Raw genomic sequence first — 13779 nt, forward strand, 5'->3', positions numbered from 1 at the left:
GAAAGGGGAGAAAAGGAAAAAAATTATAACACACAGTTTGGTGTCCGTAGACGCTTATTGTTCATCAACAATGGTGCTACTGAGCACTTCGCGGTGGGGCTGCGCGGTCAAAACCCTTTCTGTCTCTTCGCTCAGGATAGGGCAGCTTCCCTCCTGGGAAGGCACCACCCACTTCTCCTGTCCAGTGTCTCAGACAAATGCACCAATCTCCCTCTCCCTGATCTATCATTGATACCACAGACAAGGTACATGGACTCTATTCTTCATGCATGAAGTCCATCCCTACCAACCTGACTTTCCCTTGGGTGCACTCTCCCTTCGCCGAGGACACAAATTGTACCTAGCCACTCCAGGCAATGTCTCGTCATGAAAAAGGATCTCAAATTCAGAGGGGGCAGGGGACTGAGACTCAAGCTCCTGTGGACCAGATGATGGAGAAACCTAGGCATCCCTTATTTCTGGGGGGACTGTCTCATTCAAAACAGTGTCATTCTCCTCTCTCGTCTGTGCCCAGGTGAGTTGGGCATCAGAAAAAGGAACAAAGTGAGGCACCTTCTCCCTACGCCTTCACGGACCCATTTGTTGTAAGGGAGAGGCACCGGGACTCGCCAGCAGGGCGATGAGTGAATCCAGTGCCTCCCGCCGTCCACCTTCACTGCCGTCCACGTGGCGAGCAGGACCAGCAGGGGCCCCTTCCACCTCAGCTCCAAACACCCTCGCCTCTGGTAGTTTCAGACCAAAACAAAGTCACCGGGCTGGATGCTGTGCTCTGGCCCCTCAGGTGTTGGTGGGAGTGCCTAATGTATCTGTTGATGAATAGAAGGCACATTTTTAGTTAACACGCATAAGTAATCTACAAGTAATGGGTATTAAATTTCAGAAAAGTGGCGTGGGCAGGGGACACCCCACACATTTGCAGGGTGCATGAAAACAACCTCATTCGGGGATAATCCTATTCTAGAATGAGCTGTCGATCTCGTGGATAATAGGGCAAGGGGTAGCGCGTCTGGCCATTGCAATCCTGTGCTCTCCTTGATCTTTGCCAGCTTCAACTTGAGAGTACCATTGTACTTCTCAACTAAACCGGCTGACTGAGGGTGGTTCACTGCATGAAACTTCTGCTTAATGTGCAGATCGTCGCACACCAGCTGAATAACCTTTGCATTGAAGTGGCTCCAGTTGTCACTCCAAATCATACGGGGCAAGCCGAAGCGCGGGAAAAACTCTTTCAAAAGGGCCTTTGCTGTCGAGATGACTGTGTTCTCTTTAGTGGGGTAAGCCTCAATCCATTTACTAAATGCACAAACAACCACCAGCACATATTTCAAGTTCTTAACTCGTTCCATTTCGATGTAATCCATCTGGAGAACCTCGAAAGAGAAAGAAGGGGTTAAAAACTTTTAGGAGGTGTAGGGGTACCTTTCCCAGGAATATGTGTCAGGCAAACCATGCAGTGCTTCACTAGATGAGCAGCTACTTTAGGGATATTGTCATTTCGCCATACAGGATCCAATAGTTTACGAATCCCTTTCGGACTAATGTGCGCTGGGCCATGTGCCATTGTAACTATAGGGAATACATATGCATTTGGTAACATCCATCTTTGCTTTTCTGATTTATCGGTCCAGCACTCCTCCTCGTCTAAGCGTCCCATACTCTCCTGCCACATTGCCAGCTCTTCAACTGTTGCCTCACTCTGTATTTCTTTTACATTTTCCAGTGTGTCCTCAAACATCCCATTTTCAGGCACCCATCTAGCTGGCCCGCCTCAAATATTCTCTTCATCTTAGACCGGGCAGTCTCTTTAGCTGTCTGATCTGCAACCGCATTTCCCCTCCCCACATCATCAGTAATCACTTTATGGGCACTACACTTCACTATTGCCACTCTTTTGGGAAGTGCCAGGGCTGACAAAAGCCTGTGTATCAAGGGCTGTGCTGTATCTTTGTGCCGTGGGAAGTCAGGATTCCCCTCTCCTCCAAGAGCCGCCCAATATTATGGGCTACTCGGAACGCGTATTGGCTGTCAGTATAAATATTGACAGCCAATCCCTCACACGCGCATAAAAGGGCAACCAGCTCTGAAGCTTGTGCTGATTGGTAGGGAACATGTGATGTCTCAACTACAGTGCGCAGCGTAGTAATAGCATATGCTGCGGTGGTGGTGCCATCTGACAATTTGAAACAAGAGCCATCGACATATAGTTCCCCTTGCGGGTCAGATAAGGGAACGTCAGTCAGGTCTACCCATCCCTTTGTCTCCTCTTCCATTCGAAATAAGCAAGCATGGACATCTGTGTCCTTATTTCCAGAAGGGAAGGGTAGTAACGTGGCTGGGTTCAAAGTAGCACATCTTTTAATTGTGATGTGTGGCGCAGACAGAGTCAATTCATAGACAGGCAGACGAGCACTGGTAAGGTGCTGCGTCTTTGTCTTGTTCAGAAGTGTGTCCACAGCATGGGGTACCATTACTTGTATGTAATCTGTATTTTATCATTTTGATCTATAATTCTCTATGATTTTCCTTGTTTTTATTACACTGTTTTTTCCTATTAAGTTGTTCTATAGTGCCAGGAATCCAAGTTGTACATGCTTGTATTAATAAACCATAGCATAACATCAAATGTGAACTGAGCTCTCGGAGAGCTGTCAGCTGCTATTTGCTCTCCCAATTCTCAGCTCGCAGTTTTGAACTGAGCACAAAGAGAACTGTGAACAGTTCACAGCTCACTGAGTGCTCAGTTCACAATTGCAATAAGCGTTTTGAAAGAGCTATGGGTTGTTCTCAGCTGAGGGAATCCTGAGGAGGAGGTCATGAGGGAGAGCCCAAGAAGTGTCACTTGCCTGGTACTCCCACCTCAGAAACCTCCAATTCCCATCAAAGGGACATTACAAAGAAATATACTCTATTTTGAGAGCGATAACATTTAGAAAGGGATTTGGAAAGAAAATAATGTGTATTAATGAGCCCTTGTAAGACTAAGGAGAGATAAAGGAGGGCCCTGAAGCAGGCCTGGCATATAAGTAACAATCGGGCGTGCAGTGGCCCACCCGAATGTATCCTTGGCCCAGCCGAATAAAAATTCCTGTAACCGGGCCTGTTGGGAAGAAGCACTGTGCGGCAACACGTACGTCACGGGTTCAAATACCGGTAAGGTGGGCAAATCGTTTGAATCTGGGCAGAAGTAACTATCATTCAAGCACCTTGGGACAATTTTCTGTTTGTGCGCGATATGACGACAGAACATTTGCGGTCACCCAAAATGTGACTAAACATGGAGCCGAAAAAACTATTTCATCCACACACTTTTGCAAACAATCCCATCTACCCCAGGATAAAAGAGTATCGCGCGCCACAAGGAGAGGCCCTTGCGTATTCCCGCCATTCTACGTTCCACTCCATCCATTCAGTGCAGAATGGTTTGATTTCTCACAAAAAGTACGCACCGTTATCGCCATTGGCTAAATCTGTGACTTGAGCAACACCACAGGCTATGTTCAAATTATGACTACGACTGCCATGATTCCAAGCACAAGTTCAAGTGATATGGTCAAATGCTATGTGGCCACACTTCCAGCTTGTCTTGCCTTTTTGGCCGCATTCTAGGAATTGTAGTTGCGTTGTAAACATTGAAAGTATGTGCCCAAAATATTATCTTAATAGCCAAAACTGGTTGGCGGTATCGCGCATGACAGGCACTAGTTGGTACATATACATTTGAACTCTTATAATTTAAAATTTATAACGCCGTACATAACAAGTGTTATTAGTGCACTAGTCAATAAGGAACTCGATTTATCGACCCAGAAGTAAATATAGTGTGGACCCCGAAGTGATTAATACTAATCACCTGCTGATAATACAGACGAGCAGAGAATTGTAGCGCGCTGCAATGATGCATTTTACTCAGACAATGTGCGAAGGGCCTGCATTCATGCAAACATTGATCAGATCAAATGCTCTTTTGGACAAGTTTTGCTGTTTGCTTTTAAGTAAATGGATCAAGGGGGTTGCTTGTGTCAATATTATATCAACTGATGAACCAGGGTAAAAAGGGATAACGAACAAATTCCAAGGTGCAACCTATGTTCATAAACCATTTTATGCGAAGGTTTTTCAGAAATAAAAACAGAACACAAAATAACAAAACAAAAACTGATTATAAAATTATAGGAAAGAAGGAAATGAATTTACCTCAAATGTATTTTCATCTTTCACATTTTTACAGTTGAGAAAATATATTGTTTACATTTCTTGTTACGCAAACACGGCAAATCAGAGAAAATTCAGTATGCCCCACATGCAAAAACCTGTGTGTGCTATGGACTGCGATAACTCCTGTTTGCTCAAACGCTTGAACGCCATTGGCGACGAGGCAGTCACCCGCTCTGCTGTTCACATACAGTGGAAGAGCTGCGCGCTCAACAGACATCCAATGAAAGCACTTCTTATGCAGTAACACTGTGGTTAAGAGAAAGAAAACAGACCTGACATCCGACCCCTGTGAAATACAGACAGTGTCTGCAGCAGATCTGCATTTCCCAGCACGAGACTCCTCCACTCAAAAGAGAGCGCACGTGGTGGTGTGCGGCGTGCGCGACAGTGTGCATCACCGCTGCAGCGCAGGGCTGGCCAAAAATTATGCCCAGGGCCGTCATTGGTAGCGCTTGACGCTTGCTACAAGATTGACGGCCCTGGGACTCACATAAACAGTACTCCGGCGCCGCACCACCACTAAGTTAGGTGGAGGTGGTGCAGCATTTTGTGTGGAGCGGCTTTGCTTGCAGTAGACACCGCGGGGCTGGCCAAAAATTGTTCCCAGGGCCGTCATTGGTAGCGCTTTACGCTCGCTACAAGATTGACGGTCCTGGGACCCACATAAACAGTACGCCGGGCCCGGCGCCGCACCACCACTATGTTAGGTGGAGCAGCATTTTGTGTGGTGCGGCATTTGGGTGCAAGCAGGTGTGCTTGTACTTACAGTAACACGTGTGGTGTGCTGGCTGCTCAGCGACAGCACCAGTGCCACGCAGCTGCCACGCAGCTGCCACGCAGCTGCCGCTGGCCACCGAGAAAATCGTGCTACGCCACTGATTTCACTGCGCCACTTCTACGACTTGACTGCATCACAATCCTTCCGCCTGCTTCAAGCAGGCGTAAGGACTGACGCAGGGCCTTTCACATGGGACTCGCCCATGGGCAATGGCACATTGCTAGAGTTGCCTCAAGTTTCTGACACACTCCAGCAATGCATCATTACTGTGCCAACAGATACGTCAGGATTCCTAACGTATCTGTTGACTCCTTGGGACATGGAGCTCCATACAGTAAATACGACGCATTCACGGTGTTGCAAGGAGGATGCAATGAAAAGTGTTGCATCGCTGTTTTTAACCCGCGATGCCACACTTTTCATAAATGAGGCCCTAAATTATTATCAATGGTTGTTTACAAAATGTACCTAGAAATGCTGCCTTTGTCACAGATTACCCCAAAGGAGTGCTGAGGGGGAACACACTATACCACGTCTAATTACATTCATGTGTGTTTACTTTTCAGCAGTTTTATTGGACAGAAGTGCTTTAAAAAGAGCATTTAACACATATTTACTGAAAGTGGCAGTGTCCCTTGCTCACTGTGCTATAAAATGTGCCGTTTCCAATATATTATTACAAACAGTTGTAAATATAGAATAATAACACTTAAAAAAATACTGCAAAATGTACAACATTCTTTAAAATCTCACCATATTATGTCTTTTATTAAAAGATATTGTGAGGGATCGAAACCCATGCCCATCACCGAGACTCAAGTGTTGTTATTGGGCACCGTGCTCCCCCAAAACACCTCGCTCCGGCTACGGGCTGTTTCTGCACCATCTTCCCCTCTGTCTGCACCATCTCCACCTCTGCCTGCACCATCTCACCATTTGCCTGCACCATCTCACCCTCTGCTTGCACCATCTCGCCCTCTGCCTGCACCATATAACTCTGTCTGCGCCATCTCACCCTCTGCCTGCGCCATCTTACCCCTGTCCGCACCATCTCTCTTTGCCTGCAGCATCTCCCCCTCTGCCTGCACCATATAACTCTCTGACTGCACCATCTCACCCTCTGCCTGCATCATCTCATCGCACCCTCTGCCTGCACCATCTCCCCCTCTGCCTGCACCATCTCACTCTCTGCCTGCACCATCTCTCCCTCTGCCTGCACCATCTCTCCCTCTGCCTGCACCATCTCTCCCTCTGCCTGCACCATCTCTCCCTCTGCCTGCACCATCTCACTCTCTGACTTCACCATCTCACCCTCTCACTCTCTGCCTGCACCATCTCACCCTCTGCCTGCACCATATCACCCTCTGCTTGCACCATCTCTCCCTCTGTCTGCGCCACATCAACCTCTGTCTGCGCCACATCACCCTTTGCTTGCACCATCTCCCCTTTGCTTGCACCATCTCCCCCTCTGCTGGCAGCATCTCCCGCTTGCCTGCGCTACATTACCCTCTGCCTGCATCATCTCACTCTTGGCCTGTACCATCTCTCCCTCTGCTGGCACCATCTCACCCTCTTCCTGCACCACTTCCCCCTTCCCTGCATCATCTCGCCCTCTGAGGGCACCGTGTCCCCCCTCTGTCTGCACCAACCCCCCCTCTGCCTGCACCATCTCACCCTCTGCACATCTTCCCCACAGTCTGCACCATTGCCCCCTCTGTCTGCACCATCTCTCCCTCTGCCTGCACCATCTCACCCTCTGCACATCTAGCCTCTGCCTGCACCATTTTCCCCTCTGCCTGTCCTGTCTCCCCATCTGCCTGCACCATCTCACCCCCTGCACATCTCCCCCTCTGCCTGCACCATCTCCCCCTCTGCCTGCATCGCCTCCCCTTGTGTCTGCTTCTCTTATAACCCTTTTCTTTTTACCTTCTATCCACCCCCACCGATGCTTTCTGTCTCCCAGTTCACAGCTCTTCTCAATGTGACTGAAAATAAACTCTCGTGAAATGTGCTTTGAATTTGTGCACGCGACCACCGATGCTTTCTGTCTCCCAGTTCACAGCTCTTCTCAATGTGACTGAAAATAAACTCTCGTGAAATGTGCTTTGAATTTGTGCACGCGACAGTAAGTGAAAAGTTTAAATAACTCACACTCACCCTCACCTTCACTCTGCCTTCGAGCACACCGCAGGGACTGGGGAGGACTGGTCAGGCAGGGAACAGGAAGCGTCTAAAGGGAGGGGTTTTATGGAGAGAAGTGAAAGTTAGGCATGGAGCTTTGCTTGCAGTAGACACCGCGGGGCTGGCCAAAAATTGTTCCCAGGGCCGTCATTGGTAGCGCTTTACGCTCGCTACAAGATTGACGGTCCTGGGAACCACATAAACAGTATGCCGGGCCCGGCGCCGCACCACCACTATGTTAGGTGGAGCAGCATTTTGTGTGGTGCGGCATTTGGGTGCAAGCAGGTGCGCTTGCACGTACAGTAACACGTGTAGTGTACTGGCTGCTCAGTGACAGCACCAGAGCCACGCAGTTGCTGCCGGCCGCCCCGAAAATAGTGCCGCCTGGGGCGGACCGCCCCCACCGCCCCCCCCTAGCTACGCCATTGGTTAAGGCGTTATGCCCACAAGGAGGTGACGTGTCAAGTCAAGAACAGGGGAAGACATCGGTGCCAGTGAAGTTGAAGAGCTCCTGAAGTCACCCTTGTTGGTTATCCACTCCGCAATAACAGGTTGCAGGCGCTGGCGGTGACAGAGTCAGTGCGAGTGCTGGCATCGGGAAGGCCAATAACTGCAGAAGTTGGCAGACATCAGAGGGCGTCAGAGCTGCAGTGCATGCGGGGCGGTGCATTATACACTTCACTAACAATGCCCCCGGTGCAGGTCGCAGCATCCCTGGCTGCGGCGCTGATGGTGTCGGAGCTGTTTTTCTTGCTTTCTTTAACGTTCTTCCAGCTCCCAACAGCAGGAATAACCTTCAGAGGCCCAGAACTGAAACAGGCACCTCCTGGCTGGTCAGAACTCCCAGAAGTGGAGTTCAGGGGAGCTGGTGGTGAAGTCTTTGTGTCCCTGAGACTTCAGAAGAGGAGGCCAGCTCACACAAGACCTTGGAGATTTTTCTTCAAGCAGGTTCACAGCAAAGTTCAAATCTTTGTCCTCTTCCTTGGCAGAAGCAGCAACTGCAGGCCAACTCAGCAAAGCACACAGCAGAGGGCCAGTACTCCTCCTTACAGTTCTCCAGCTCTTCTCCTTGGCGAAAGGTACTTTGAGTTCAGAAGTGATCTAAACCTCAGGGGTTTAAAGTCCCATACTTATACCCCATTTTGTTCTCTTTGTGGCAAGGGCCTCTGAGCCCAGTCCAAACCAGTTCTGTTCTCTTTAGTACAGCATCACCACAGGAGGTGGAGACAGCATTGTGCAGAGGAGACACTGCCTATTCAGGTGTAAGTGAAAGTCCTACCAATCTAAATGCAGCCAAGGTCTATTCAGCTCAGCCAGGAGTCACCCAGGAAATGCAGGACACACCTCAACCACCTTGTGGCTGTCTACAGTGGATGCAAGCCCTGGGCACACTCAGCGCACTTTACTAGGGGCTTATTAGTAAATCAAATACGCCAATCATGAATAACTAATCATGATAACAATTTAGACAGGGAACACCTACACTTTGACACTGATCAGCAGTGGCAAAGTGACCAAAGCATCTAAGCCAGCAAAAACGAAATCTAGCACAGCATCAAAAATACAGGAGGTAGAGGCAAAACGTCAGGGGAAACCACGCCAAGGATGCCAGGTCTAACACGTGTTCCCTCCAGCTGAAAAGTGGGGAGAACTACCCACCCTCTTTAGAGTTCTCATCACTAAGGAGAGAGGATGTGGTCTAACGGCTAGGGTGGTTGACATCAAATCTGAGGAACCAGGTTCGAGTCTCTACAATGATGCTAAACATGCTGATATTCTGGGCCAATCACCTCATCTACCCGTGCCTAACAAGAAATTAATGTGTCCTTGTAAAACGCAACTGGTGCTCCTGTAAAGCGCTCTGATACCTTCGGGTTAAGTTCGCACTATATAAAACACCAGAAAAAAGAAATTACTGTGGAAGAATCTGGACTGTCCATCAGCATTGGCGTGTTCTGTACCATCGCGATGTTCCACCATAAAGTCCATTCACTGTAGGGAGATGGACCACCTCAACAGTTTTTAGTTATCACCCCTTATTTGCATCAACCATCTGAGGGGCCTGCGGTCTGTCTGAACCCGGAAGTGAGTCGCAAACATGTAGGTCCTTAGCTTCTTCAGAGCCCACACCACAGCAAAAGCTTTTTGCTCAATTGCACTCCACCTCTGTTCCCTGGGAAGTAGCCTCCTACTAATGAAAGCTACAGGTTGGTAGAAGCCCTCATTATTCAATTGTGAGAGAACTACACCTACACCATGCTCATAAACATCTGTCTGCACAACAAATTCTTGGGAGAAATTGGGTGCCCTGAGCAAGGGCATCCTGCACATGACAGTTTTCAAGGCATCAAAACCGGTCTGGCAGGCATCAGTCCAGATCACTTTCCTTGGCTGCTTCCTTGAAGTCAGCTTTGTCAAGGGGGCAACAATGGTCTGTAGTATCCAGTGAGACTTAAGAAGGCTCTCACCTCTGTCTGGATCTTGAGGGGCTCCCAAGACAGAATGGTGTCAATCTTAGGTTGTAGGGGCACCACCTGACTGCTTGCTACCAAGTGTCCTAAGTACACCACAGACCCCAGCCCTATTTGGCACTTGGTGGCCTTGATAGTGAGGCCTGCCTTCTGCAGACTCTCCAACCCTTCACAGAGGTGTTGTAAGTGTTCCTCCCAGCTGGAGCTAAACACAGCAATTTCATCCAGGTAGGCGGTGCTGAATTCCTCCAGCCTGGATAGTACCTGGTTGCCCAGTCTCCAGATTGTGGCAGGGGTTCTCTTCAACCCAAAGGGCATGACACAGAACGGGTAGTGTCCCTCTGGTGTTGAGAACTCAGACCTCTCTTTTGCCCCATCAGTTAAGACAATCTGCCAGTACCCAGAAGTTAGATCAAATGTGCTGAGGTACCGGGCAGCTCCCAACTGATTAATGAGCTCATCAGCTCAGGGGATGGGGTGTGCATCAGTCCTGGTGACTGCATTGAGCCCACGGTAGTCCACACAGAACCGTAGTTCAGGAGTGGCGCCGGGTTCAGCAGCTTTTGGAACTAAGAGCACTGGGCTAGCCCAGGGGCTGCTGAAGGGCTTTATCACCCCTAACGTCAACATCTTGGAGACTTCTTCCTTGATGCTAGCTCTGACCTTGTCAGCCAACCTTTAAATCTTGTGTTTTACTGGTTAACCGTCTCCAGTGTCCACATCATGGAAACACCAATTGGTGATTCCTGAGGTCAGGGAAAACAGGGAGGTGAACTGTCCCAGCACCTGGTGACAGTCCCGCTGCTGCTCTGGGGTCAGGGTTTTAGAGAGTTCCACACCATCCACCGACCCATCATGTTCCTTGGCAGACAGGAGGTCAGGAAGAGGTTCGCTCTCCTCTTTCATTCCATCATCTGTAGCCAAGAGCATAGTTACTTCAGACCTCTCAATGTGAGGTTTGAGGCGGTTCACGTACAGGACCCTAAAAGGGTTCGTACGAGTCTGCAATTTCACCAAGTAGGTGACTTCACTCTTGTGCTCCACCACCTTGAATGGCCCAGTCCTCTTGTCTTGGAGCACTCAAGGCTTCACTGGTGCCACCACCCACACTTTTTGGCCAGGCTGAAACTCCACCAGAGTGGCATTCTGGTTGTACCAACGTTTCATCTCCTTCTGGCTGGCTTAAAGGTTCGCCTGAGCGAACTACCTGAAGCGCTGAGTCTGGTTCCTGAAGGCCAGCATGTAGCTCAATGCATCCTGGGGAGTCTTACCGGGAGTTTTCTCCCAGCCCACCTTTACCAGACTAAGAGGTATACTTGTTGCCGAAGGCTGTCTTGGGTTCCAGTGGCCCCAAAATGTCAATGCTCACCTGCTCGAAAGGGGTGCTCACCGCAGGAAAAGTCGGGGAGGGAGCCTTACACTTATTGCTGCTTGCCTGGCAACTCTCACAAGATCTATAATGAGTGTCCATGTGCCTTCACATTTCGGGCCAAAAGAAGTGGGTGGCAAGACTGTTAATGGTCTTGTCGCGCCCTAAATGTCCTGCCAAAGGCACATCATGAGCTAGAGCCAGCTGGAAGATCCTGAAGCACTGGGGTACTACCAGCACGCAGGTTGACCCAGGTTCAGCAACCTTAAGCTCACTGTAAATGAAACCATTCTCCCAATAAATCCAATGTGAGCCAGTTTGATCACTGGCTGCCTGGTCTGCAGCCACACATCACACAGGGTACTCCATCTGTGCCTTGCAGAACTCCTCCCTGGTACACCCCCTTCCTGCTGCCAATGGGTCAGCTCAGGCAGATCTCCTAGTTCAGCCACTTGCTCCCCTTTAAGTTCCAGGGCATCCCCCTCAAGGTCTGCCTCTTCCTGGACATGTGGGATTTCTCGCATCCCCTGCCCTTCAACTTTCTGTCAGGCACCTGGGCCACTGTTTCAGGCACCAGGTGCTCTTGATTACCCTTATTGGCTGTCATTGACCGCGTGGTTCCCACTAAGGAAGACCCAGCATCTCCAAATGAGCTTGGCGTTCCACCTCCCTCCAAGGGGAACTCTCCAGGTCATTGCCAAGCAGACAGTCAACAGGCATGGATGGACTCACTGAAGGAAGTGATCGGAAATGGGCTACCCGGGTCACTCGCGACCACCTCTCGGCCTTCCCAGAAGTGAAGAGTCGGGACGACAGTGGAGAATCCAATCTAACACTTTTATTAATAAGTACACTGCAGTGGAGCCCGGTCTGACCAGCCTCATGGGATAGCTGTTGAGGGACTGACTTCAGAACACTTGGTAACACGAAATAAGCCTTCTAACAACTCCCCAAGACCCGCCCTTGGTGGAAAAATACAGCTTGGGCAAAGAGTGAACAAAGAAGGAACAGAGGGATGAGCTACCACCTGCAGAATGGGTACACATTATCAGGCTCCCAAGGTCATCTTGCTTGGTCTCAGCTCTCTCTAGTGTCGGAGCATAACTATGTCCAGGGATAGGCATGCAAAGCTGACTAAACTATTCTCTCCGTGCATCTGGGTTCCAACCCTGAATAAGATAAGAGGGAATTACTGAACAGCATCTTTCTGCTGAGGCAAGCAGAGAGTGGGGGCACAGAGGTCGGGCTTCTATTACAGAGTATCATGGCGGCTACATGGAAGGAAAATGGCGTCTCAGATGCTAACTTTAGCCTGTACAATGTTAGAAGGGGCTGGTCACAAACATTTGCAATAGCAATAAATATAAACTAGCTACTTGAATGCTAACATAACACAGTATACGATATGGGGGACGGGGAAGTGGCACATTCAATTCTAACAGACCCTCCTTTTAGCATTCATAGCTAAATATTTGTTGTTGCTATCAGGTAAAGGTCTTTACATTTCTAATGGGGGAAAATGGGCTACATAAACAACAGTTAAACATTCGGGTGATCATCAGCAATGTTAGATAGGTACACATATAAATATTTAAAAATGCCCTCATCGATACACATCAAATCATGAACAGCCTGTACCATCATGGCGGAGGGCTTAAATGTTTGCTCTTGAACTCTGGGCTGGGGTGTTAACTTTTTTATGCAATAAGTACAACAGGCGGGAAGGCAATTATTGCACAGACAACAAGTAAATACAACACCTGCAATGGCTACTAAGAATAAGAGTATTTTCCAGACCCAGGTCGCTATAAGTCTCAAAACCACCCAGACAGGGACAATGTTCCATTCTCCTGGTGTATGTCAGATGCTAGTCCGTGTAACTTTTGTATTGCTGCATAGACATTCGGAGCATGGTCCGGTATATACACACAGCAACTACTACCGATGACGCGACAGGCCCCAACCCGATCAGCAAGGATGACGTCCAACACCATCCTGTTTTGAAGGGCAACGAGTCTTGTAGCCTGAAGCTCAGCTGTAATGTTGGTCAGTATGTCTGCTGTGGTGTTGATAACTCCTTCCACAACAACCGTAAGTTTGCGTATACAAGGTCTGTTATGCATGGGGCTTCAAAATGGCAAAATACCCTTCATGGCATCTTTTAATTGCTGTAAGGTAGTGTCAGTCTGATCTATGTCTTTCGTATCAAGAACGCTTTTTACTCGAGACAAATACACACACCTGCGTTGTAACCTGTGGTCTCTGTGATAATTAGATGGTGCTATATACACAGGGGGCAAAAGAAAGGACACGTAGCACACACCAGACCACCCCTAGGAAGCCATACATAAGCCCGGGACCCACAAACGAAATACATGTTGTGGGGCGGAAGCAAGGGTGGACTAGTTGTGTTCAAATCATGATTATAGTTGCAGGTACTCTCTCCTACTGGAACCCTTCCAAAACCTCGGACACAGAAACTAGTTGTTGTAATAATTACTGGTACTGGCATTGCCTTATCCTAAGTAATATTACACAATTGAAAAGACCTAAAATATTCAGTGACGTTAAATTCCTGGAATTCCATCATCTCATTCTGGAGCCATGTTACATTTTTTTTCTTTCATAAACATTCATGCAGGCATCAGGATGTAGAGTATCAGTAGTCCCATCCCATTTCGGGGTAAATCCTTGGTGAGTCGCTATATAACCCAATACAGCCTCATAATCAAGGTATGTCATATTCATTGCATCTGCATGATAAT

This window comes from Triturus cristatus, chromosome 2_1 (assembly GCF_964204655.1).
Source record: "Triturus cristatus chromosome 2_1, aTriCri1.1, whole genome shotgun sequence".
Taxonomy (NCBI): Eukaryota; Metazoa; Chordata; class Amphibia; order Caudata; family Salamandridae; genus Triturus; species Triturus cristatus.